We start from the raw sequence: 25,764 nt of genomic DNA, 5'->3' as shown, positions 1-25,764 counted from the left end.
ACATCTTAAATGAACTTCTGTACCTAATTATCTTCTTGGTCAGCCACATGTATTAACATTCATAAAAATTTACATAACATTTATATACATTGTGCTTCAAAACAGGGAAGCTATTACTCAGGCAATCATAGGAACAGAGAATAATCAGAGAATCATAGAATCCTTAGAGTTGGAAGAGACCTCTAACGGCCATCTAGTCCAACTCCCCTGCAATTAACAAGGACACCCCAGCTAGATCAGGTTGCCTGAGGCCTTATCCAGCCTCACCTTGAAAGTCTCCAGGCACAGGGCATCAATCACATCTCTAGGCAACCTGTTCCAGTGCCTCACCACCCTCACTGTAAAAGACTTTTTCCTTATATCTAACCTAAATCTACCCTCCCTGATCTTGAAGCCATTTCTACTGCCACAGACCCTGCTAAAGAATCTGTCACCTTCTTTCCTATATATGTATAATGTGTATTTCCTGTATGATGTATATTGATGTCCACACACGTATGTATGGATATGGATAAACCATGGTGTAATCCTTCTATCTCCAGTAGACTGAACAAAGTTCTGATAATTGTATTATGCCATTTTTAATAATATTTGTGAATATAATGGAAACACCAGAGTGCTAGTGGTTCCTCCGGCTAGAGTATTACATAGTACATGAGGTTTTTGCCCTCTCCTGTGGTCTCTCTACCTCTGCTTCCAGTCACAGAACAATGACTGAACCCTAGCAGCTGCTATCCTGGAGCTGACTTTGGAAACATGAGACAACACAGTTCCAACCTTGCCTGTGGTAATGGGGCTGGATCTTGATGATCCATAGCCATTCTATGATTCTATGATTCCAGCTGAACAGAGCTGGCTGGTGCTCAACCACTTGGAGAAGTAGTGGCTTAGAGAGGAAGCCTCTGTACAGAAGGCAGTACATAGATACATAGTGTGATAGGTGAACATAGTCAAAGTCAGTAAAAAAATGACTTTATTTTAGCTGTGATCTTGAATTTTATCTTACTGATTCATTTATCTTTGTCTACTCCCTTGTATACTTTTTTTCCTCCATTACGTGCTTTCAGCATCTGAGTTGAAGCAGTTTTGTGTTCTTGTACTTAAACACGTTTCCTGCATTTTAACTTTTCTCAAGAATTTTATACAACACGTTCACATAATTTGTATTTCACCCTTTCTTTTTTTCCAAGAAAAATTGTTTGCTTGGTTTTTAAGTACTGTCAGCGCTATCTTACATACATGCAATTAATAAATGTGCCATCTTATTGAAATTGATTATGTTGAGGAATGAACAATAAATGAATTCTGAAGCCATAAAGGTATTATTTTTTTTGCCTATTATGAGCTTATATGTGTTTGAATATTTTTATTGTAAATGTAATAATATTTTAAAAATGTTTAAATCAAAGTTTAAACATACTGCTTAATGTTTCATCTGTAGCAGGCAGATGAAAACTTAGAAAGAAGTGTATATACAAACCACCGAGAAAAGCAGCAGAAAGTTGCAACAGGTTCACTGTTCCTTTCAGTGAAAGGAGAGTATCACTGTCTCTATGACCTTGTCTCTGCAGCTGCACTGCATGAATCTGTTTTTTTTTGTGCTTGTTTCCCTAATCATTGGAATTGTTCTCCCTAGTGTGTATGGTGTATTTAGAGTGCTGGCGAAAATTTAGAAAAGCAACTAATAATTACAAATGTGGGGATGTTAAACACAGAGCAGAGAAACCTGCGTACTAGAATGATTTAGATATATCCAGTTAAACATGATCTATCTCCTTTTCTCTAAATTAATTAATAGAAAATTAAATTGATACTCTCCAGCAGAATCAAAATAGAAAGACAAATTTTAATTTTTAGTAAAACTTTTGATGTCTGAAAAAAGGGCACGTAAAGGGAAATAGTACAAATGAACATTCAAACACCTGAGAGAAAAAGCTAGGCAGTAAAATCCTTACAAGTAGCGGGCAGAAATGATTATCAGACTACGACAGAAGCTGTTGATATTGGTAGCAGAACTAGGGGAAAATCTCACTCTACTCTGCATCATTTCAGAAATCACTAACTACTGCCTTTTTCACTTGGAGCATTTATGGGCAAACCAAAACCATGCTGACTTTAAAATCAAGCATTCTCCAAATCAGGAAGGGACTAATTGTACCACACCACAAATTTGCAGCAGCTCTCATAGTGATAGATTACAAAGCCACCTTTCAGATTATATGTGTGTTAGTCACTTTGCCCAGCCTTTTATGGTCACAATGTGGCTGAAAACAGCATTCAAAAGTGCTGGCAGAATTGGAGTTGCAGAATGAATTTGTTCATACAAATGTGAAGCGTGACATAGGGTTGCTAATTAATGTGTGTGATTAGACCATCAGCAGTGGCTCAGCATGCACTCCAGTAGTATACTAAAGGAATGAGAAAATGCTCCCTAGCACAGTGAACAAAGATGCTGCAGATTTTGTGATGTAGATCTTCCTTCTCTGGGCCTTCTACCCACAATGCTGCAAGGAAGCTTTATCTGTTTTAGATGTTTCCACAGCACATCTGTTTAGATGTGAATTAATAGTTTGCCAGGAGAAGGATGTGCTTCATACTGGAGCACTCCAGCAATGCTTTCCAATTGTGCTGTTATCTTGCAATGTAGGGGGAAACTGTTTCTCTTTCTACCTAGGACTTGTGGTAAACTGAGATTTGTCCTTATGGGTCACAGTCAGGAAACACACAGTGTAAGACACTGGCCTACAGCCATACAACAATATATAGGTATGCATTCCAGTTTTGAATTATGAGAAAGAAAGACTGCAAAAAAGTGATTGAAAACACAAAAATATTAATTTCCATGCATTCATGGAAATATAGCTAACCAATGCTTATGCACTCTATGGTTGTTTTCATTGCAATGACTGAGGCTAAAATAGGTGAACCTGAAACCAAGGAATTAAGCACACTGAAATCATTGTTAATTTTTAGAAGACCACATTGGAAGAAATGGCCAATTCTACACGCATATTAATAGACTAGAGAAAGTTGGTTATGTTCTTGGAAACATTACAAAGTCAGTGACAGAGATATTTTTATAAGTTTGTGAAGTAGAAGTAAATATGGGACAGAAGGTATGACTAGCCTGCAGGTCTAAATTGGGTTGCTACATAATATGGTTCACGTCAGCTATGTTAAATGAGGATTGAGTCAGAAATAGGAGCTGCACCAAAACCATCTTTCTCAAAAGAAAATTAGAGGAACAACAGCAAGATGAATGACCAGGCATTTTGACTAATAACAAAAGCAATATTTTATAATTCCGGTAAAAATGAAAGAAAAGAAGAAAGACAAATAAAAGACGACAAGACAGAGAAGAGCTGTTCTCTAAAATCCAGTTTTCTGATTGGTGTCCTCATACTTTTGTAAATATGAAATTGATAACTAAACTCATCCTCAGTAATTACATACAGAGACTAAATTATACAGAATTCCAGTTCTTTTTAATTGTTTTGGTTAACTCATCTTTGCAGTGGACTGATTTTGTTCCTCACAGACCAGTTGTGATTAGCCTGAAAGAAACTAAAACTCATTAGACAGAGATACATGTAGGAATAACTCTGAAAATCTGAAATCAGTGTGTAACTGATGACAGTGATTATCTGCAAGCATCTGCTTCTAAGATTCCCCATTTAAATGCTAAAGCCTTTTTGTTCTCTTCATTCATATGTCATACAAAAAAATATGTACTTATTTTTGCAAATATTTTAAAGGTATTTATTTCAGAGTTTTAGGGGAAAAAAAAGCGATAGAGATGTGAGGGCATTAAATCCTGAGGCACAGCCCCATACTAGTGAATTTCATCTCCTCCTGCAGTTTGCAGTTCTTCTTTCCCAGGAGCCAACTCTGTTGGTTTTCAGCATGAGCTCTTTTGAATGCTCTCTGAGGTTGGCATCCTGTATATCCTGCACAGTCCATGTAGCATGTATCTGTTCATGACCTAAAAGAGGATGACATTAACCTCAGCTGAGCTGCACTAACACAGCCGGATGGCTTTTACTACCAGCACAAGCCTGTTCAGAACTAATCTTGTCCTGAGCAAGGATGTACCAGAGATGAACGTTGAAACTGAACAACTGCAGTGGCTTGCATGGGTTCTCCTCTTCACCGAGCACTAAGGAACCAGTCGCTATTTACTCTCAGAAATATATTTTCAGAACTACCTCTACATAGAACAGGAGTTTGTGTCTTGACCACGTGACTGTTCTTGAACATGTGCTGGGAGGGTGATGAGGTGTGCAGTCAGTGAGAAGCATCAGTCTAAAGCTATTTGGAGTCAAGGCAGCTGTGAAGGAGAGACTGGTGGTTTAAAGGCAGCTGGGGATGGTGCTGGCTACATAGCATCTTTTCAAGCTGTTGGCCTAGGTGCTGCCCTACCTAAACTTCCTGAGAGGTCTCTGAGGATGAGCTGAAGTGTCTGTCACTTAGGAGGAGTTGATGGAAAATAAGAGCTTTTTCTCCAGAGAGAGAGAGAGAGAGAGAGAGAGAGAGAGAGAAAGAGGATTAGTAGCTTCTTAAAAGATATTCATTCCAACTGTGCATTTATATATATATATATATATAAAGGGAAACTCTTTCTAAATAAATAAAAATTCCAAATAAATAATTACATGTTTTGCGATTATAATATGAGGCTTTTTCCTTCTTTTTTTGCATTGCCTTTGTTCCTCCTTTTATTGTCCTGTGTAAAAAAAAACCAAATCCAGGAAGGAGGACAGCGTATTAGAAATCACTATGCAGAGGGAACTTGGCTGCTTCCAGGTTCCTTGGAAAAAGTTTTACTTAGCCAGTGAAGCTTTCTTCTGGTCAGCAGTAACTGTCAGGGATAACCCTAAATCAAGATCCATACAAAAGGTCTTAACAGGAAGATGATATCCATTATATGGAATCAGGTATCTGGAAGATATATCTACAATAGATGGCATAAGGATAGATTATTAGAGAAAAACAATTGATGTTGATAATCTGATGCCTACTCCAATTCCAGGTATTAGATATATATTTTTTAATTTTAGATTTTTTTTTTTTTTTCTGGTCTGGTCCTGTGGTCTAAATGACTGATTGTGTCTAGAGCATGCTATTTGAGCTCTTGAATATTTTCCTCCTGTTTAATTTTATTCAAAAGCAAACCATGTACTCTATATATGACGAGAAAAACACAGTAAATAGGGTGGCTGAGATAGCTCCTGTAGGAGTGTACTTCTCTTTCCAGCTAAAACATTTGTGCAGGTAAGCTATAATCAGCGCACAGGAAGATGGATGTACAGGAAATTTACCAAAATCAGACTGTTGAACAAAACAAGGGAAGTTAAGGATAGAAAATATTGCATGGAGAGGTCTGTCTTAAACCCCATAGCATTTACAACATCTTTGTATGCACTAAAGAAAGGAATCGGAAACAGTGCATTATGATCCTGAGTAAGTACAGGTGAAGATCCTCTGAGTAAATACAGACACCCAACACATAGAGGACTACATCTAAATAGTGCTTTTGAATGCTTTGGAGCTGATGCAGATGCAACAAATAGACAGCAAATCTAGAATATGTTTTAACTCCTATGAAAATGAACAAATGCCATAGATGTGTCTCCTAGCCTTATAGTCTAATGTTCAGTGAGGTGAATCCCATGCCACATGTTTAAATGCTTCTTTCTTCCTTTATTTTTACGGGAGAAAGATGTCATACTCCTGTTAGCTTCTAAATTATCAAACTCAAACTTAGAATGTTCAAAGAGCATCTATGGACTCTATCCCTGTGTAAAGAAATTCAGCCCAATGTTATATATATCCTAGAGTATTCTGTGCACTTGGCTACACAGAGCTACTTCTGTCTTGTTTTTCCTTGTTGAGAATGTTCTACTTTGTGTAAGGAAATACAATTTTATTGTATTACAGGGAATAATTAGAATGATGCTTCAGACAGATAGGGTAAACTTCTGCCTGGGAAGGGAAAACATTTCGTCTCATTTCACTGAATGTACCTGCATTTCCATAAAGGTTATGTGGACATGTAGTGCAGTACTAACACTTCTGTTTTAAAATACAACTGCCGTTTAAACCCTAAACATCAGAAGAGAAGGTAAAAGTGCCTATGTCCCTTCATGGATTAACTTCTCTGTTTCTGTTTGTTATTAACAATGCTTTGGTCAGTTTCCCAAATCATTCTTATTCCATCAATGGTTTTATGTTTGAAATCACTTTAATCCATCTCCAGTGGTAAGAAAAAGAGAACATATAGTCAAAAGACATAAATGTTTTTTATCTCCTAAAATCTGTTTCCTCACATTATCCTCTGAAAGGTAATGATCATCACCTTCACTAGACTTAGTGAATTGTGAATGAGCTTGTACAGAAAGTGCATGCCATGCACCTTCTCTGAATATTCAGTGCCTCTTTCAATTGAAGATCAGTGCTATAGCCAATCTGCACATACCTGCAAATTTGGAATAATAACATCTAAACTGAGACAATTTCACATTTTCTATTTCTTTTTCATTTAAGTGATTTCACCCAAATAGAGTCTTTTGACTTCTTTCTTGTTTTTCTTCTAAATATCCCCCAAACCTTTTAGTGGAACAGTAATACTGTTCTACTTTACAATTGCAAAATATTAGTCCTAGCTTTCACTCAGGTGATTTTCATTTAGTGCTAGTCAAAGGAAGTAACATTTCCACATCGAAGTAGACTGTGCTCTCAAACACAATAATATATGTTTTGTAGGGCAGAATATGCATTTAACATTACCTATCCCTATGAGAATGAAAGTCCTATCTAAAAATCCTGAAACACCAGAATAGTAACAAAAAAAAAAAAAAAAAAAAAAAAAAAAAAAAAGCAACAAGAAGGTCAGTTATATAAGCAAGAAGCTCCAGGAAGAAGAAGGCAGGTTACTGTCTTGCTTGGCTGCTTTCTGTCAGGCTCTGAGGGCACCACCAGGCCAAAATGGCCCTGACACAATTCTATTAAGAAACACAGATTAATTTTTCTTGCTCATTCATATTTTCTATTAATTGGTACATTGTAAAAAAAGTGATAAAACATGTGTGCAGCCATCCATCTTGATGAGTTACAAACTGTAAAACAGAAGCTTGTACCTCTGATTTACTGCTGAAGATCTGAAGGCACAGACTTTTGTCTGGCATCTCCTGTTATGCTGGCCTGTGCAGAGTCACTGAGGGCATTTCTGCACAGGACGTTTGCTCAAATGTTGTGTTTTAAGCTCATTTGCAAATTTCCTCCCTTGCTCTGACATTCTTATCCATTAACTTTTTAAATTCAGTTGCAATATTCAGGTTGTGAAGAAGCTCCCAGGCCTAGGAGAGGGACATGTTCCCATTACTTTTTGCAGCAGCTTCTCAGCTAAAGGAGTTTCCCTGGAAAAGCTGTAATGCACTTGTTTGACTTTCTTGAGCTCATCACAGGAAAATACAGATCACTTCACAAAGTGGAAAATCTCTTTACAAAGTGCATCAAGTGCTGCTTGTTTCTTCTCTCCTTGGTTCCCTTTAGGGACTTTTCTTTATCTGGGCTTTCTTCGATGGCATTTTCATCCTTTCTGGCAAGACACATTTTTCATTCCTTGTCTCTTTTCTTACAAAATGAATAGATAGACTTTCATTAAATTAACATTGCTACCTATTCCTTGTGTAGCATAAATATCATCATATTTGCAAGACCAGGTTTAGAAGTCCATTTGTACCATATTTTGAAAAGTGGTGGAATTCCAACAATTTAATGAGCTACTTTACCATTAAAATATTCCAGAAATGATGGAAAGTTTGGCACATTCTATCTTCTGTTGACTGGAAAAATTTTAATTCAGTCTGACTGGAAAAATTAAAATTGCTATTCTTCTGAATCTTGCAGAAGCCTGGTATAATTTACTTGCCTTATTAAATACGCTGATGTATGTAAAATCTCGTGGTTTGAATGAGGCTTAGAAAGTCAGAAACTGATGCTTATTTATTTTTATTTTTATTTTTATTTTTTTTTAATTCTTAGCTGTTTTCCTGCACTAGACTATGCCCAGCTCATTATTTTCCTTGGTATTTCAAATTCTTGAATAGTAGATTTTTCTTGTCTTCTCTAAACAAGACATTTCAAATAAGAGAGTAGACTACAAAATGTTTTTGATGAACTTATACCAGCAGAGCTATCGACGCTTAGTAGTTAACAAACAATAGTTGCTGTTCTTCTTCCCCTTTGACTATGTCTTTAATTTTACATGAATGTGCTATTGTGAGGAGTTTTGTACAATATCTACACAAATGAAGGCAGAACTTATTTTTTCTAACAGATTAGCTGTACTGACTGAATTTTGTTGATAACACAGTAAGATGGAGGACTAGATAAAATTAAGTCATGAAGGATGGGAAGTTCAATTGAGGTTGAATATTAAACAAGTAAGGGAAAGCTGATTTTCTTTTCTTTATTTTTTATTTTTATTTTCGGTGCTGATCTAACTTCAAATTCCCAAAAGCAAAGAAGCATATGCGTTAAGAAAGACAAATGAGTTCTGCTCCACAGCTTCCATAGAAATCTTTGATGATTTAAAAATAAAGTATAATCTCCAAACTCTTTACAGCTTAAATTCACTGGTAAATGTATACATGAAAAGCTGCAGTCTGCTGTTCCTCCTCACCTTTATCTCACCCAAACCAGAAATCATTTATTGTGAGTAAGGTTGGAAAAATTAGTTATTTTAGTGGTATCAGTTGTTCCAGTAAAAGTGTTCCAGAATTATCCAAGTACTACATAGAGATGTTCCCCCTCTTCATTTGTTCATGAATAAGTAATAAATAAATAAATGAATTCTGATTTCTTAAGACACTGTTCAAACATTTTAAATAATCCTTCTAACACTTCAAAGCCAAAAAAATGGTCTCATAACCTTACAGATATCTGAACATGCTTAAAATAGTTGCTTTGCTAGAAAGAAATCATGAAATTTGATCCGGGAGAATTTCAGAACTATAAGCATCAAGGCAAATAGCAGAAGAGCCAGATGGCTTCTCTGAAGGAATCCTACTTGTTCTCCCTGCAGAGTGAGGACCAAAGATTCATAAGATATCTTTCATGGTTCAGGTTGTCTTTCAGAGCAGGAGATCAAAAGCAACTCTACTTGGGCATCTTCTGTTAGGAAAAAGAAGCGTCCAGTGCTGGGACTGAACTAGTCTCAGTGATGCTAAGAACCTGCCCTTCAATAAGTGTGACGCAGTGTGTCTTTTTCCATTTCATATCTCAGGAAAGCATAATTAAATGCAGCCTGAAAGGATGCCAGTAATTGATTTGAGGCATGGTTAGGTAAGCTAACTATTTTTAGTCTTTTTTTGGGGGTGTGTACAATGAATCAATGATACTTTGGCTATCTTTAAAGCTACTAAGAAAAAACATGTAAGCTATATAATATATAGACAGATTGCCAGTCTGCCTGCAGATTTAGATATTGTCTTGTAGCTGCTTTAGCCTCACATCAGAAATGCTGAAATCTAGCAGCTGGTACCTATGCTGATATCTAGGTAAAGGGCACATATCTCATCATGGAAAATCACAGTGAGAGGATATAAGTGACACAAACATTTATAAATTTATTAAAGTCCAAAGTTGAAGTGTCATAACCAAGCTTGGTTATGATTCAGGGTATCTTAGCTCGACAATGTTAGAGATTAGGAAGAAATTTTACTGGCAAACTAAACCATGTCTTGTCATTAAGACTTATGACTTTTTCTTTGGTGTGATTATTGATTTTTGTCAGTAAAAATGCAAATACTTGTTCTTAATACACTATTGTCTTTTGATTACAAGGACCATGTAGTTTCTCAAATAACAACAAATTTTATGCAACAGAATGACCTTGCTGTTAATCAGGACTGAAGAAGTCTAGTCTTAAGTGTGTGGTGCTCTGAAATATTAATGGTAAAATCTTGCTCAATTGGAGAAGAATAAAGAAACACTTCAGAAGCATCTTACTTTGTTTTCATCTTCTCTAATAGGTTTCTCTAACAGAATACGTTTTAACAGAAGGATGAGGCTGCTTCAGTAGCTGGCCAAATACAAGAACTAAACAAATAATCTCATTGTTATTGTTCAATTGGAGTAGAGATGATGATGACTGCTGAATAGGAATTTTGCATGAGTCTAAGCCGAATGGCCTGAAAGCCTGGCATATCAAGCAGTGTCAGGTTATGAGTGGTGGCGGTAGACATCTGTTCTCTGGTTTTTCTTTACTTATCAATACATGAAGACTTTAGATCTTTGTTAGAATTGTTTAATGAATGTTAGGTTCGAAATATTAAAACAAAGGAAAAAATTATTTTTTCCCAGAGCTAAAAACTTCTATGCTAATTGGTCACATCTGGGAATGCCATTCAGGCAGAAATATCTCTGAAAACACTTGTTTGCCTGCTGGTCACATTTGAGAATGACTCTAAACAAGCAGAATTTTTTTTAGTGATATTATGTTTTTCATACGTAGTATCTCTTAATACACATATTTTTGCATGTTATTTGCCTTTCTATTTTTGAGTTAGTATACATAATGATCCACTTTGACATTACATGCAAAATGATCATTGCCAAGTTTCTGTCATCAGCAATTAAAATTCTTCTGGACCAGTAAGGCTAATGATGGTTTGTGTTTTTTAGGCTGCTATTTATATACATATACATATATTTGTGTAGGCTACCAGAAGATGATAGAATCATAGAATAATAGATATTGAACATTACTGTTATTCTCTCCCCTTATGCATTCATAACTTTACCCTGTGTATGGTAGAGATCCCTGAGCTAGCTCTGAGTGACAATCAGCTCTATCATCTCTGGAGACTGTTGGTAATTGGTGATAATCAAGAGACTCACATTTTCCTTTAAAGACCTGCATGCCATAAATATTGAAGCCAGGATCTCATTGGACTGTACTTGCTGTGGAAAGCCTGGTGAGGAAAAGATGAATATCAAAGACGAGAGAGGAAAGCAAACCTTTAAAGTATTATACTGGTCCTTGCCTGAGCCTGGTGAGTGTACAGCACCAACAGCTTGCATGCTGATTGTGAAAGCTGTCTTGGGTATGGTGAGTTCTTTACCTAAAATTTCTGGTTCTGCTGCTGATCTACGAACAACAAAAAAGAGTATGGCCTAACCTTGTGTGGTACCTAACACATCTCATTCAGACACAGGATAAATGTTAAAGTGACAGGAACAGAAATTACAGGGCAATGTAATACAAACAAATATTTCTTCAGAAGGTTAATATGCACTGAAGTGAGATACAGAGAGCAGATTTTGATTTATCTCTTTGTGACAATCATATGTATAAGATGACTGACTTTTGTGTCCAAGATACTGACAAAGGCATACGGTTTAAAATTTTATACTTACATTTTTATTTTTATTTTATTTCTATTTTTATTTATATATATATATAAATTATTATATACATAATTATTATATAATTATTTATATAAAATTATTATATATAATATATATATTATATAAATGCACAGCATTATTTATTTGGGGCATTTCCATTATCTGAGGTCACTAGAACAGTTTCTTACTGTCTCTTCTTACTGTTTCACATACAGGTCTTATTGGACAAGAGTTTTATATATCCTTTAACTCTGTTGCTTGGAAAACATAACTAATAATAGGAAAATAAATATTAACTTTTGTACCTGGCAAAAATTCTTTACTCTCGCACGCAGTAAGAAAACTCTTGAGAATCATGTCAATTTTTGGAAGAATTATAGTATTTGGTAGAACAAGTAGCACAAGTATATTTACTATTTACCCAGTAGTCTCATGAGAGTATGACATGAACTTGAGTTTTCAAGCTCTGTTGCAAACCAGAATCCTCCAAAAAGAAAACTAGGGGCTTCAGGCAAAAAAAAAAAAAAAAAAAAAAAAAAAGTAAGTAGAACTTTACAGCAAACAAACTCTTTACAACAATGGGGAAGAAACATTTACTAGATATAGCCATAATTACAATATGTAAGAGTTATAATACCTATTTTGTGAAGATATTAGGAAAAGGTGCAAGTATAGGTGTGACCCTTTTGTCTAGGCTCCGAGTTCAATTCTGTTGCTTTTTCTTACGATAGATAAACTCCATTTACAAAGTGGAGAAGCATTCTTGTACTCTGAAAACTGGCTATACTTACATAACTTTGTCTGAGAAAGCTGTTTTAGAAACTGTGTCTGAAACTGTGTTTCCTCTTTCTCAATTCTTTCTTTCAGACAGGCAAGGCTTTATGATCAGATACACTTGTTAGCATTCCTGATAGCCTCTGACTGGACTGGCATAGTAATGAAGATAATGGCATCGAGACAGGGGCTATTGTTTCATTACTTATGAAGAGTAAATAGGGTTCACATACACTTATTTAAAAGCCACTGTTGAGGATTAACAAAATATTAAGGTACAAGGAGATTAAAGGGAAGTAAAAAATGAAGGAGAAGCTAGCAGAATTCTTGAGATATAACCCTCAGCTTTCAATGTTTAAGAGATATTCCCCTTAGACACAGAAATAAAGTGAGCTTTTCACACAGCTTAGTGATGTCAAACTCTGGAATTACAGCGGTGTCTTGGGGAAGCCTTGTAAAAAGTATACATTTTTTTGTATGTAAGAGCGTGTTCCTCAAATTGGACAGCATGAATTCTCAAAAGATTGTGCTTTTGCTGAAGCAGTGTTGGTAGTATAATTAGATTTCTATGTTTCCATCTCCTTGGAAGCAGAAGTGGAATACATAGACCAACCTTATGCTACAGGCATGGAGAAGTTAAGATACAGACATAACTTGACCCAAGTCACTGAAGCAAATGAGTAGTGGAGAAAGGAACACTATCTGGCTTTCTTTGCTCTTGCTCTGGTAGACTTTCTTCCATACTGATGGAACAGTACTGCAGGTTTACTCTATCTTTTCTCTTTGATCTGCGTTAACTGCTAGAGATTGGTGCATATAGAAAGATGCCAACACAATTATCTTTATTACTATGCCAGTCCAATTTAAGTCTAAATTGGATAGGTTTAAATCCCAATATTTTTCTGCTTTTTTCCATTGTTATTCACTATAACAGAGCTTTTGTGGAGCATATGCATTTTGTAACTACTTGAATGGAAAGTGACAATAACACAGATTTGTCAGCAGGATCTAAAGCAAAAGAATTCTTGCTGATCTCAGCTATGAACAGCAATTAAATCAACCGATGATAAGTACAAGGACCTGGAATTATGCCAGAACCACAAGTGAGAAGCAGCTTCCATGCTGAAATGAGAACAAAAGCAATACTTGCAGATGTTATTGGTCATCAAGGGGCCACTAGCTTTTCAAAACTGCACTTATACTACTAAGACAGTAATAGAGCTGCTTAGAAGATAGGGACACATTCTCAATCTTCATACTTTGTATATGGGCTGCAATATACAACTGATACTGAGATTAGTAGTTTAACTCAACTTTCTGGATTAAAAGAAATACTACTACTACTACCAAGTAAGATATTGTAAAAAACCCAAACCAAACCGAATGAAAACAACTGGAATGATTTTAAATGGAAGATTTACGCTATATATATACTGTTCTTTATATATTTTTATACTATACTACATTGGTGTTGGAAAGATGAAATTTGCCAAGAAGTCAAATGCAAAATTCCATGTATTCTCATAGTTTTCAAAACTAGGGTGTCTATTAGTACCCTAACTTTGAAATAAACAGTGGTTCAGTGTGTCTGAAATTTGGAAGTCTGGTAATGTGGTGCCACAAAACAACCTATTCAACTTGACCTTTGTGGATACACTGGTCACACAGCATCACAGAGGGGCTGAGTGTCTCACAGTCATTCATCAGTTCTGGCACAGCCCTGGATCCTGAGTACCACAGAGGATGAAATACTGCTCAGACTTGTGTTGTCACTGCCTGCTACTCAGGACAGATAAATCATAGGTAGCACAGAGCATTACCTCAATCCACAGCTTCACTGTCATGGAAATGGGTTTGTGCACTTGCTGGTCAAGGACACTAGCTGCTCTTTCTTTGGTCAGTGCTAGCTATGAAAAGTGAAAAGGGAAGAGAGGTTTCTTCATTTACCATAAAGCTTTAATTTTGCCACACAAAACAAGAATACAACAGCCTACATAATTGGGCTCTTATGTGATTAGGAAGGAGAAACAGGAGAGAATAGCAGGAATCTTATTTAGAGCTGAAATGAGAGAAGGAAAGGCCTTCTATTCATCTTCCATTCAGGATCAATTAAGTATATTTTGATCTCTTGAAAGGTCTTTTGTGAAGCTGTCCTACATTTCTATGACTTCAGATAAAATGTCTGCGAAACATTATCACTAGAATAGCTGAAGAGAAAGTAATGAGCAGCACAGCAAGGTGCTCCTTGGGAATTGCTCCTGCAGTGGTTATTTTAGGGTAGTCTCACTTACAGACTATGTCTGCACTGCTGAGCTGTATACACTACAGTACCTCTCCTGTGTAATGAGACTGGATGTTCTGTTGGGATAAAAGCTCAGCTGGGTACAGTATTACAGCTGGAGTAAAAAACAGTTGACTAACTGGAGTAATAAAACTTAGTTCTAGAAAAGAGTACAGATAAAGAGTGCTAGCAGAAAACAGACAGTGGTTTCATTCAGTATCTGACTGAATCGTTTAACTTCAACTGGATGTGGTGTGAAAAACAGTTGAAAAGAGTTGAAAAAGAAAAAGAAGGATAAATGATTTAATCAGAAGAACTGAGCTTTCATAATTGATTACAATCCTTCTTACAGCCTAATGTAGCTCAACCTTGATATACAAGGTTAAAATACTGAGTTGCACAAGATATCTTCAGGCAGAAATAGTTAAAACGGCTGAGCTGCAGCACTCATGCTCCTAAGCCTGTTCTCTGCTGTTTCCCATACACACACACTGCTAAATGGAGTCTTTTTTTCTTGGATCAGGAATAATTAATATCAGAGGCATGGTCACTCCAACCTGGTTTTAAAATATCTTGTAGACCAATTGTGCTGACTCTACTGGTATTGTGAATACGGTAGGGAAGTTGGACATACGGATGTGAAAGAAGTCATGGCAATTACCTATCTGGATGACCAGAGAACTGGATGCTTGGAGAATACACACAGGGTGAAGCTGTTTCTCCGTTTGTACATAACCTCAATCTCACTTTGCTCTTCTGCTTTCCCCTTGTATGGGCTATAGTTCTTTCTGTCTGCCACCGTGGAGCATCTTTTGCAACAACAGGCTGCAACATCTCCCACTGAGCCATGACTTGGAAGCATGTATTTTCTTCCTAGCTCATTCCCTCCTACAGGCCACTGTCTCCTTTTCTGTACTCTAAAAACATAGATTTTCTCCTGCTGTTACTTTGATGAATAACCACAGTTCCTATTGTTTAGATTGTTTTTCTGAAGGTCAAAGAGAGGAAAATAAATGTCTTTCATTAGTGGTTAAATTGCTTGCCACTGAAGAAATTAAACAACAAGAGGTTCCCAAAAAGATACCTAGATAGAGCAAAATATCTTGTTATTGTTGATGTTCCAAATTTTATGTTATAATGATGTGAAGTGAAATAAGTTAATGGGATGTTATGGAGCTGCTCTATATGAAATCAAACTTGTCCCTAAAAAGAGTAAATCCAGGTAGACTTTTAATGACAGTGAGGGTTCTCAGCCCTTCAGTCCCCTCTCTGGATAAAAGTTTCTCATTTGCAGAGAAGATGACAAATGTGTTAATTTAATTTCTATTTAACATTTCAAGTAATTATTATATATCAAGTAACATATGAGTTATAAGAAAACTCTGTCCTTATTCTCACTTTCTTAATGAACAAAATAATAGATGACACTTTTGTAATTTTGATGATATTTTACAAAATGACATTATTTTCAGACAAAAAATTGTTGGAAAAATGACTGATATATTTAATAGATAAGACCCTGAATTCCATTAACAATATTTTAAAAATAATTGTTAATACTAAAAATGCTCAGTTCCCAGCAACAATGTACCCTACTTTTCATGAAAAAAAAAAAAAATCATTTTAATTTTTTTTAGTTAAAATGTTATGGTCTTTAGAATCATTTACAGTGTAAGGTTGGAAATACTGTGCAATAAATAGAGGGAGAAAAATATGAGCTGGGTTTTGTTAGGGTTTGGTTTAATATTTCCTTTTACTAGCATGTGCTGCACGTCTTCTCTATTCTGCTGAAGACAGAACCTTGCTGAGGGGTAAAATACAACAGGATCATCTTGCAAATTGGGGCCTTAAATTAATCATCTATGCAAATAATTTCCAAAAGCACGTTTCTGCAAGAAAAATACCATTTAAAGGAATATATGTCCTTGTTCAAATCCTCCTCCTGAGGAACAATCATATTCAGGCAGATATCTTTTATTCTTTCTGCATTATGTTGGACTTGCAGAAAGGTCTTCCCATAAATGGACAGTTGTTTTCTCTATTACTTTCTGATTTAAGGAGTCAGCATAAAATGCCAATGGTCTTGTAAGTGATACTATCTTAGCCAAGTCTTCTTGACTTTCCCCATATCTAAACATAGTTATTTGTTTTTACTTGGGTAGCAGCAACCCCAACTGTGTTACCATTAGAGTGTAAAGCTATTAACAGCTCTTCTGTGTTTCTTCCTTTCCTGCACATACCAATCACTTGCTGAGCTAGAGCTGGGCACCTGTAGCTATTTGTGAAGCATTTTCAGGTAGGACGTACCACTTAATAAGAAGAGATTGTACGTCCCTTTCTCAAGATAGTGCCCTAGTTCTTGAAAGCAGTTAAAATGGATAGGCAAGAGTTGACAGAAAAATCAGAAGCTCATACATATATATTCACTTATAAAATCAGTTACGTATATAACATTTCTAAAATTGTCCACAGTGGCAGTGGAAAATATCTAGGTGTCCACAATGATTCATTAGCTTCTACTAATAAAATCAAGAGATAATATGTTCCCAAATGTCTCCTGCACTTGGATGTTTTGCAGCCCTTTAGAGCATGCTCTACTCTTCCCATCCTACTCACAGCCATATGACATCAAGTGAGGCCAATTAATTTCCTTTTGCAAAGGTAATGCATGCATGTCTGTTGCTTTTCATGCCTGACTTTTTTTCCTCAGTGTATTCTCCTTGGTCACCTGCAGACATTATGTCTTGGAACAGCTGTCAGTCAGAATGTTCTTCTGTTCCTCCAAGGGTCATGACAAATATAGCACACAACCTCTATGCTATTTTGGAACAAAGAAGATTCAGCGGATTCAAGAAATTAAAAGAAGCCATTAAATTTTATTTTAGCGGATTATTTAAAATCATGGAGTCCTCATGCTCACCTATCAAGAATGGCAGAGAAAAAAATATCAGCAATAACTTGTTAATCACTGCAGTTCTCAAATTTCCAGACAGCCTTTTTAAAAGACTTTGATATGATAATTCAGTCTTCCTGTACGATGAAGAAGTGATGTTTCTTCAGGAGGATTAAAAATCATTTTTAAGACTCTTCTAATATCCAAGAGCCATGTAATGGCACATGTCAATCAGAAAGTTGGAGGAATAATTAATTATTCATAGAGATTGACTTTTTAACTGAATTTACCATCTTTTGTACTAGAGAGTAATGGAAAGAGTTTTTATCAGATGGTACAATTTTTAAGTAGCTTTGTAGGTATCTTTTTATTACAGAATGACACAATCAAGACAGGGATGTAAACAATCACCATGTCATGTGAAACTGAGTCACATGAAGTTATAAGACAGTCTGGTTAATCTAAAATACATAGAGATCTTGTTTTAGGTGAACAATTGACCTCTGGAAAAATCTCAACATTTATTAATTAAAAAAAGAAGCACAGGAAGTAAGTGATGACTTCATGGAGAGAAGTATGTTTGAAGAAACTTTCAACTTTTCAACTTTCAACTTTCAGTTGGCTGAAAAGATACATCTGTATGAAAATACTTGTTACAAGGTTTGCAATATAAAAAGTGATAAATTACATTCAGATTTTTCATTTTGCTCAGAAAATAGTTTTATTTGAAAAATTTACTTTCTTAAGCTGTTAAAGAAACAAACGTTTTCAGAAGGATTTGGAAAAAAAAAAGATTGTATAATTTTTGTCCATTATTAATGATGACAAAATAAATTGTCATCAGTTTTTGATAGAAGAGATCTCACTCAGAGCAAAATTAACATTTCATCAACAATCATTTTGGCCAGCTTGGAACTGTAGGATGTATTATCTCACAGTACAGACCCTAGGGCCCCAATTTGCTTGATGTTTGTAAGAAATTGCCTGTGGCGGGGACTAAATTAGACAAAATGCATTGAGTTTAGGCATGCAGTTAAGCACTTTGCTTATGAAGGATCACAGACATTATTCACACTGGTAATAATAATTGATAAAGTATTGATTAAAGCATCTAAAAGAGTTAGTAAATAATTTATATTTTGTAGTGCTCCCTTGCCAAGAAAAGCATAATTGGAATTTCCTCATAGGCTTATCTACAAGCATTACAGAAAAGTGAAAATCACTAAGCCTCTAAACATCCCTAATAGCTGTCACCAGACTGTTTGCTTCATCCCCAACCTATGCATGTGTATGTTCTACCCTTGTGGCACAGGATGTGAAGTAAGTAATACTGGGCACAGGCGTCTCCAAGGAGGTTGCTGTGTATCAGATGTTGCAGGAGGATGGACTGGAGCTAGGCTTTAGACACAGCTGTGCAATATGGGGATCAAAGGTGAAAGGAAAGGTATATGTAGGAGTATGGTGACAATGGTGGTGACCAGCTGAGGGTCAGTGCCCGATCTGAGGTCCCAGGACCTCCAGTTCTGTCTCTGTGCCCAACGTGGATCTTTCTCCTTCTCTCCCAGACACACCACCAGTGCTGGCTCCTGACCTTTCCCCAGGTGTGAGAATGAGATATGCGTCTTCCTGCTCAGTTTTGTCTGTCCAGAAAAATGGGACACCAGTATCACTGTTCTTTGAAGACAGGCAGCTGTTCTAGATCTCCAGAGTCTAATCTTGCTTTTTGCAAGAAGCAGGATCGAAGCAGCTACAGCAATAAGTCAGTGGCTGGAGAGCATTCTGACCTAAAACAGGTTGTGACCTGACCTCTGCACACCTCTGTTTGGGCTATTGTTACTGTCCCTGCTAGTTAAATGAAAGCTAATGGAGTACTTCTTCATCAGACTGTAGGCAGTGCAGGATTGCAAGCATGATATAAAAAAAGCCTTGGGAAAGTGAGTCTAGGCTGTCATATTGAATTTCTGAGCAGGCTGAGTCTGGAGTGCACCTTGCATGCGCTGTGCATGCCATGTCCATTTCTTTGCCACCTGCAGACTGGGATCAGCAGCTAGGGACCCAAATGTGATGGCCCATCTGATAAAGCCTGCAGGAAAGGAAATAAACAGAACAGAAATTGTTATAGACTGGTTCAGTAAAGGCTGATGGCCAGAAACTGAATTCATACCAAATTAATTTACTGTGCCAGGCCAGTTTGGAGAGAAGGATTCTGGCTTGCAGCTGAAAACTCGAATTGCTTTTTAGATTGCATTATTGATTTATAAAGCCAAACACCATATGGAACCTGAATGTATAGCTGAATTAGTATTTTCCAGAACTATCAGCAAAGTGCAGAAAAATGGTTTATGGTTAGATGAAATACCATGCATGAAGGAACATTCTAATATATTTAACTTTCTTTTATAAAAAGAAAAAAAGGTGAATCAATTTTTTAAGCAAGGTTGCGGTTGTGGGATATGCAAAATGTGAGTGGTAAAAAATGCTTAGATTATCTTTTCTTACGTATCTCTTAATTTACTTTATGTCCTAGCATACACTATGGACTTCACAAAGACTACACCTTAGTCATTAGACTTTGCAATAAACCACAAAAGAAAGCAACTTTAAATGAAATTGATGATTCAGTGAGATTGCACATTTATTTGAGACCAAAATTAAGAACACAGTTGCCCCACAGAAAATTTAAAATTAATTAGCTGCCAAAGAAACTTAAAAATGCATTATAGGATTACAAAACACACACACAGAAAAAAAAGTTTAGAGATCTGCTCCTCTGAGATATATATATATATTTCTATTCTGTCATTTTAACACAACTAAAAATCCATTTTGCTTTTATTTGTCATTAGCTTGGATATCAAGAAAAGGTTCCTCACCAGAGGGTGGTCAAACTCTGAGACAGCCTCCCCAGGGAAGTGATCACGGTGTTGAGTTTGTCAGAGTTCAAGAAACATCTGGTCAAAGCTCTCAGGCATAGGGTTTGATGTTTGATTTTGGGTTCTGTGTGCAGCCAAGAGCCAGACTCAGTGATCCTTACAGCGCCCTTCCAACTCAGGATATTCTATGATTCTAAAATTTGAAAGTTTGAATTGATTCTTTTTGATGAAAATAATTCTATTTAGTTTTGGAATTATTATTTTAGTCACCTGTCCAAGTGGTTTGTCCCTCTAGTTCTAATGCAGAAATAAAAGATTTTAACTGATACTTTCATTTTAGGTTTACAGATCTGTTAAAGTGTCTCACAACTTACATTAAATGTCATGATGAAACAGTATACTTTAAAATGCTTCCGTGATGACTCATGAGACATTTTAACTTGTTCTGTAATCACCTGATACATTTTCCTTCATGTTTAAATTCTGTTCCTGAATGTGACCAAGACTTGCATATCAAAGCATGCTAAAACATGCCTTATATTAAGCCTATGGCACATAGTCTCTGTCCCATAGTTTTCCACTGCATACAGCACTGCAGGCATCTGACTTCATCTTGTCCACCAGAATGGGAAGAGCACAGATCTTTTTGCACTCAGTACTGTGCTGTGAAGACCAGTCCCTTTAATATTCTGATGATCTAAAATGTTTGGCAGGCATTTTTGCCCACAGAAAATGTTGCTATCCTTTCATGGAATAAAGAGATGAATAATAAATCTCTTATTTTTGTAGGATGGGATGGCTACGACTGTAATAGCAGTAGGCCAGCTTTGCAATGGAGTTAATTATCTTGTAGCTCCCATTGTTCCCAGAACTACTAAAGATGAAATTGCCCCAAATTTAGGATCCTAACTCTTGTTTAGACAATGAGAGTTCACTCTTGGTCTTGAATTGAGGTTTGCTGTCACAGTACTGTGTCAAACTTCTCATTCTGAGGGCAGACAGGAGAGCTTTCCTCTGCCAGCAATAAGTCCTTTAGTAGAGCCTGAACTGATGTGCTCATCAATGCAGATGGATTTCCTTCTAACTCAGTGTATACGTTCAACATCTGAAGTAATCAATATCATTTGTTCTCATGAAGACACAAGTGCCAAATGTCAAAGCAGATGTGATAAACAGTGACTAGGATCTGGCTAGTGCAGTAGGCAGTGCCATGCTGGGCAACCTCTAGAAAATCATGCCTTTCTATTTTCCCCACTTACTTCCTCAGCTTACCCTTGCATGAACAAATTTGACTGAACGTAATATTTAAGCAGCCTAAAGTGCTATGTTGAATTCTATCTATTAAGAATATGAGAAAAAAAATGCAAAAACTATTTAAAATATTTCAAAGTATATGTGGGAGGGGGATTTAAAGTTCATCGATTCTCTCAGATATAGTATTAAAAAAACCTGCTCTTTGTAAGCTATTGAAGGAACTTGTGACATAAGTGACAGACACCAGATGGCTCCACCTCATTACAAATCAGAGTTTCCTGAAGTTTGAGCAAGAGAAGATAAGGTGGTTCTGGAGTGAGAGACTGGGATCAAACTGCACCTTGAAAGATGGGTGACATGGGCTTGTGAAGTTGATTTACTAAGTTTGCTCTTTATTTAATATACTTACAATTATAGCTGGGAGGGGACACAAAAAAAGGAAGAGTTGAAATTAAGTGAAGAATGTAATTTGATGTCTGAAGAGGGTAAGAAACTCAGCAAGAGTTATGTAAAATCCTGGTTTAAGAGACAGATTGGATCTGCTTGACCTATTTATCCTCCTTGACAGATACAGGTCTCCTAGATTTAATATTTAGTTATTTCTATTATTTTTAATTTAGCCTTTATAGATGTAGGCACTTTTTCTAAATATAAATGATTGTTATGAAATCCTATTGACTCTCAAGGAAAACAATACAGAATATGAAAAGCAACAAAAGATAAATTATAATTTTGATGATGTAAAAAAAGTCAGCTTTTTAAAAAATTTTGATAATAGAGGCTAAACAAAACATTTGGCTGTGTACATTCCATCTATTCTTCTTTTTTCTTCTCATACTTTAGATGAAAGCTAGGAGGAAAGCCACTGAATCACATTTTCTCACTGTGATATATTCAGTGGTTTCATTGCAGACACATACTGGAACGTGTAAGAAAGTTGATAAAGGGGCTTTCCACTGTGAGTAAAAGGAATGAATGGCATGGAAACACTGCATCTACAAATATTAGGTTGCTTCTTGGCTGAATTAATTAGTAAAGTAATGAAAAATATGTATGGATGAAAAAATTGAGTGTATTTTGCAAGCAAAGAACTTCTATATTTTGTGCCCATACTTTAATTTGAACAACTAAACACCTACATAGGAATTACATTGTCTTTTTTTTTTTTTTTCTGAAGAGTATGTTTTATTAAAAATTTCCTTGGGCACAACTCAGACTCAGCCGAAGCTGAGTGATTAGGTAGTTCTTCAGAGAGACGTAGCAGAGAAAATGTCCCCACCTCTAATATGAGGTGATCAGAGCTGAAGGAAAAACACTAGAGAAGTCAACTGGAACATTACATTGAGTTATTTTGTATTCACTTAAATGAATCTGATGGCATTCCTCCTAAATACCCCTGCTCACCAGCACCCTGGGAGCCGACTTTCAAAGCTGTGCTCCCTCTCCTAAGGACAGTGGTTGGGATCTGGAATTAAGTGCCCTGACCTCACAGCGGAGCTGCACTGAATATGTTGCACTGTAAGTCCTCCGTACTCAGAGGAAATGCAAAAATCAAAATGATTGTTGCAGAAAAATGACTACAACAGTTGTATATACATGTGCAAATCACTTGCTTTAGTAATTTTAGTATTTAGTTTTATTTTTATCTAGTATATCTGGAAAAATAATAAATTAGAATGAAAGTCTCTAGGGTTCAACAATGGTAAATTTTGTGTAGCTGAGTTGACTCAGGTACAAAACAATTACATGTAATAACATGTAATAACAAATTTTGTCTATTTTGACAATGTCTATTGCTTTCTTTGGACCGTTCTGATGAGATATCTGCCACCACTGTTACACTCAGTCACAGAGGAAGAATAATCCACAAAATAGACTAAAAGGTATGGTAATTGTTCATTCAGTTCTGAAGGGACAAATATTCCTGATCACTGGGGTTGCTTAATATTTTACTTAAATATTTTACTTGTATGTTACAGAATGGCCTGTCCAGCTTGAGAAGAACCTCATATATTTATTTCTGTGATAGGCAGAAAAGTGTTTTAGATTTGCCCATTTGGGGCTACCTTTCATCTGAATATCTACACTTTCCCTTTTGTCTGGATTAGAGATCTGTCTTTGCTTTCTCTCTCACTCTCTCTCTCTCTCTGAATCTTGTCATATATTTAAAGTCAGGAAATTTAACATTTTGGTTTAAAAACCTAAAATCTTATATAAACATAAAGCTCTCTGGCAGACTACTTGGAATTATCACTGCTTTCAATTAATTCCTCTTTACCACATTTTTTGAATTTGCCTTTGCATGCAAGATTTAGTGAGCAGGTAAGTATATTTATATTCAGTAATGCTGTTGTCAGAAGCAGAAATAATAAATAGATTATCATATGTTTAACAGACGTTAGAAGAGAAGATCTCCCAAGCAACTCATCTGCATATTAAACCGTTTCTGAGTTTAAGGGAATCAGAATCGTAGCATCTTTTAAATTGGAAGCGACCCTTAAAAAGCTGTCTGGTCCAACTCCCCTGCAATGAACAGGGAGGGACACCTACAGCTAGATTAGGTTGCCCAGAGCTCCATGCAGCCTGACCTTGAATCTCACATGGGAACAGGCATCCACTACCCCTAAACTTTCTGCTGCTGATTTCCAATCTGTGATAGATGCATCTCTTCTTTAAGAAGACTTGCAACATTCTTCAGAAATCTGAAATCTCTGGGCAGATTCTTATTCACCTTGGGGAACTTGGCATTTAGTAATTTGAACTTCCAATTCTTCATTTGACAAAATAGTTTATAATATAGTTTTATAAAGACCACCAGCTGACCACAAGGTTTTATATATTCTATAATTTGGTGGTCAGCATGCAAACTCTGGACTTTTAAATTTCCTAGTGCCAAAAGTAAATCTGAAAAGGCTAAAAAATATTCAAGCCATCAGAAAGCTCCAAATTAATATAAATTACATGCCAGAGAATAGTGTGTGAATAAGCAGATGCTATAGAGGATAGTTCCACTGGATTGCTTATTAAAGAATAAATAATGGCATCTAAGAGCAATGCAGCTCAATGACACAGGTCATTGACTTGGACTTCTCTGCTGGGAATGATTAAAGTGGCATTTAGTTCTACTGGTTGACTCGCTAGGGTGCTGAAAAACATCACATCAATACAAATCTGCTTTGCTGCACGCAGGAAAAATGATGTCATGGAAGTATACATAAGTCCTCTCTAAATTTTTCATAAATGACTTGGATAAAGGACTTGAAAGTATACTAAGTAAATTTGTGGATGACACTAAATTGGAGAAGTTGTTGACTCCCTTGAAGGCAGAGAGGCCTTGCAGAGAGATCTTGACAAATTGGAGGGCTGGGAAGTCACCAACCGCAAGAAATTTAATCACAGCAAAGTGTTGGATTCTGTACTTAGGACAGAGAACCCTGAATATAGGTAAGGAGTGAGGGACAAGAGGCTGGGAGCAGCTGCATGGAAAAGGGTCTGGGGGTTCTGTTTGGGGGCAAGTTGAATCTGAGTCTGCTGAGTGCCCTGAAAACCAAAATGGTCCAGCATGTCCTGGGGTGCACCAAGCCCAGTACTGCCAGCTGAGTGACAGAAGGAATTGTCCACTCTGCTTTGCACTGTGCATCCTCATATCAAGCACTGTAAGCTGTTTGGGAGCCACAATATATGAAGGACATAAAGCTATTGGAAAACATTCAAAGGAAGGCTATGAATATGGTGAAGGGTCAGGAGGGAAAGATGGCATGAGAAGCAGCTGAGCGATTCTAAATTACTGACTCCTAACTTGAGGAGTGGCAATAATATTTTGGATTTGGAAAAAAATGAATGGCACAAAGGAAGAAAAAAACAAGTTACCTAATAAGCCCAATTCCAGGTAATGTTGCATTCAAATACTTTCTCTTGCCAGAGAATCAAGGCACTGGACACTTGCACATGGCTGAGAAAGCAAAACTGCTGTACTAAAAATAGCAATTTTCAAAAAGCCAGCTAAAAAAAAATGGAATATGAGAGATAATATAGAACATGCTGGCGATGTCTACAGATATTTCAAGTGTGGCAGGAAACATTGTTAGGACTTGTTTTGCTGGTGAATGCATAATTAGTGTATACTATATTTAATTGAAATTTGTGTCTGAAAAAATACACTGTAATTATCACTAATTCTGAAAGAGTTGTGTATCTTCAGGCAAGGGCAAAATCTGAGGCATCACTTAGCTGCTTTATGATATCATTTTCCTTCATTTGAAAATAAATGGAAAAAA

Source organism: Meleagris gallopavo, chromosome 1 (genome assembly GCF_905368555.1).
Source record: "Meleagris gallopavo chromosome 1, MGAL_WU_HG_1.1, whole genome shotgun sequence".
Lineage (NCBI taxonomy): Eukaryota > Metazoa > Chordata > Aves > Galliformes > Phasianidae > Meleagris > Meleagris gallopavo.
Note: the sequence above shows the minus strand (reverse complement) of the source record.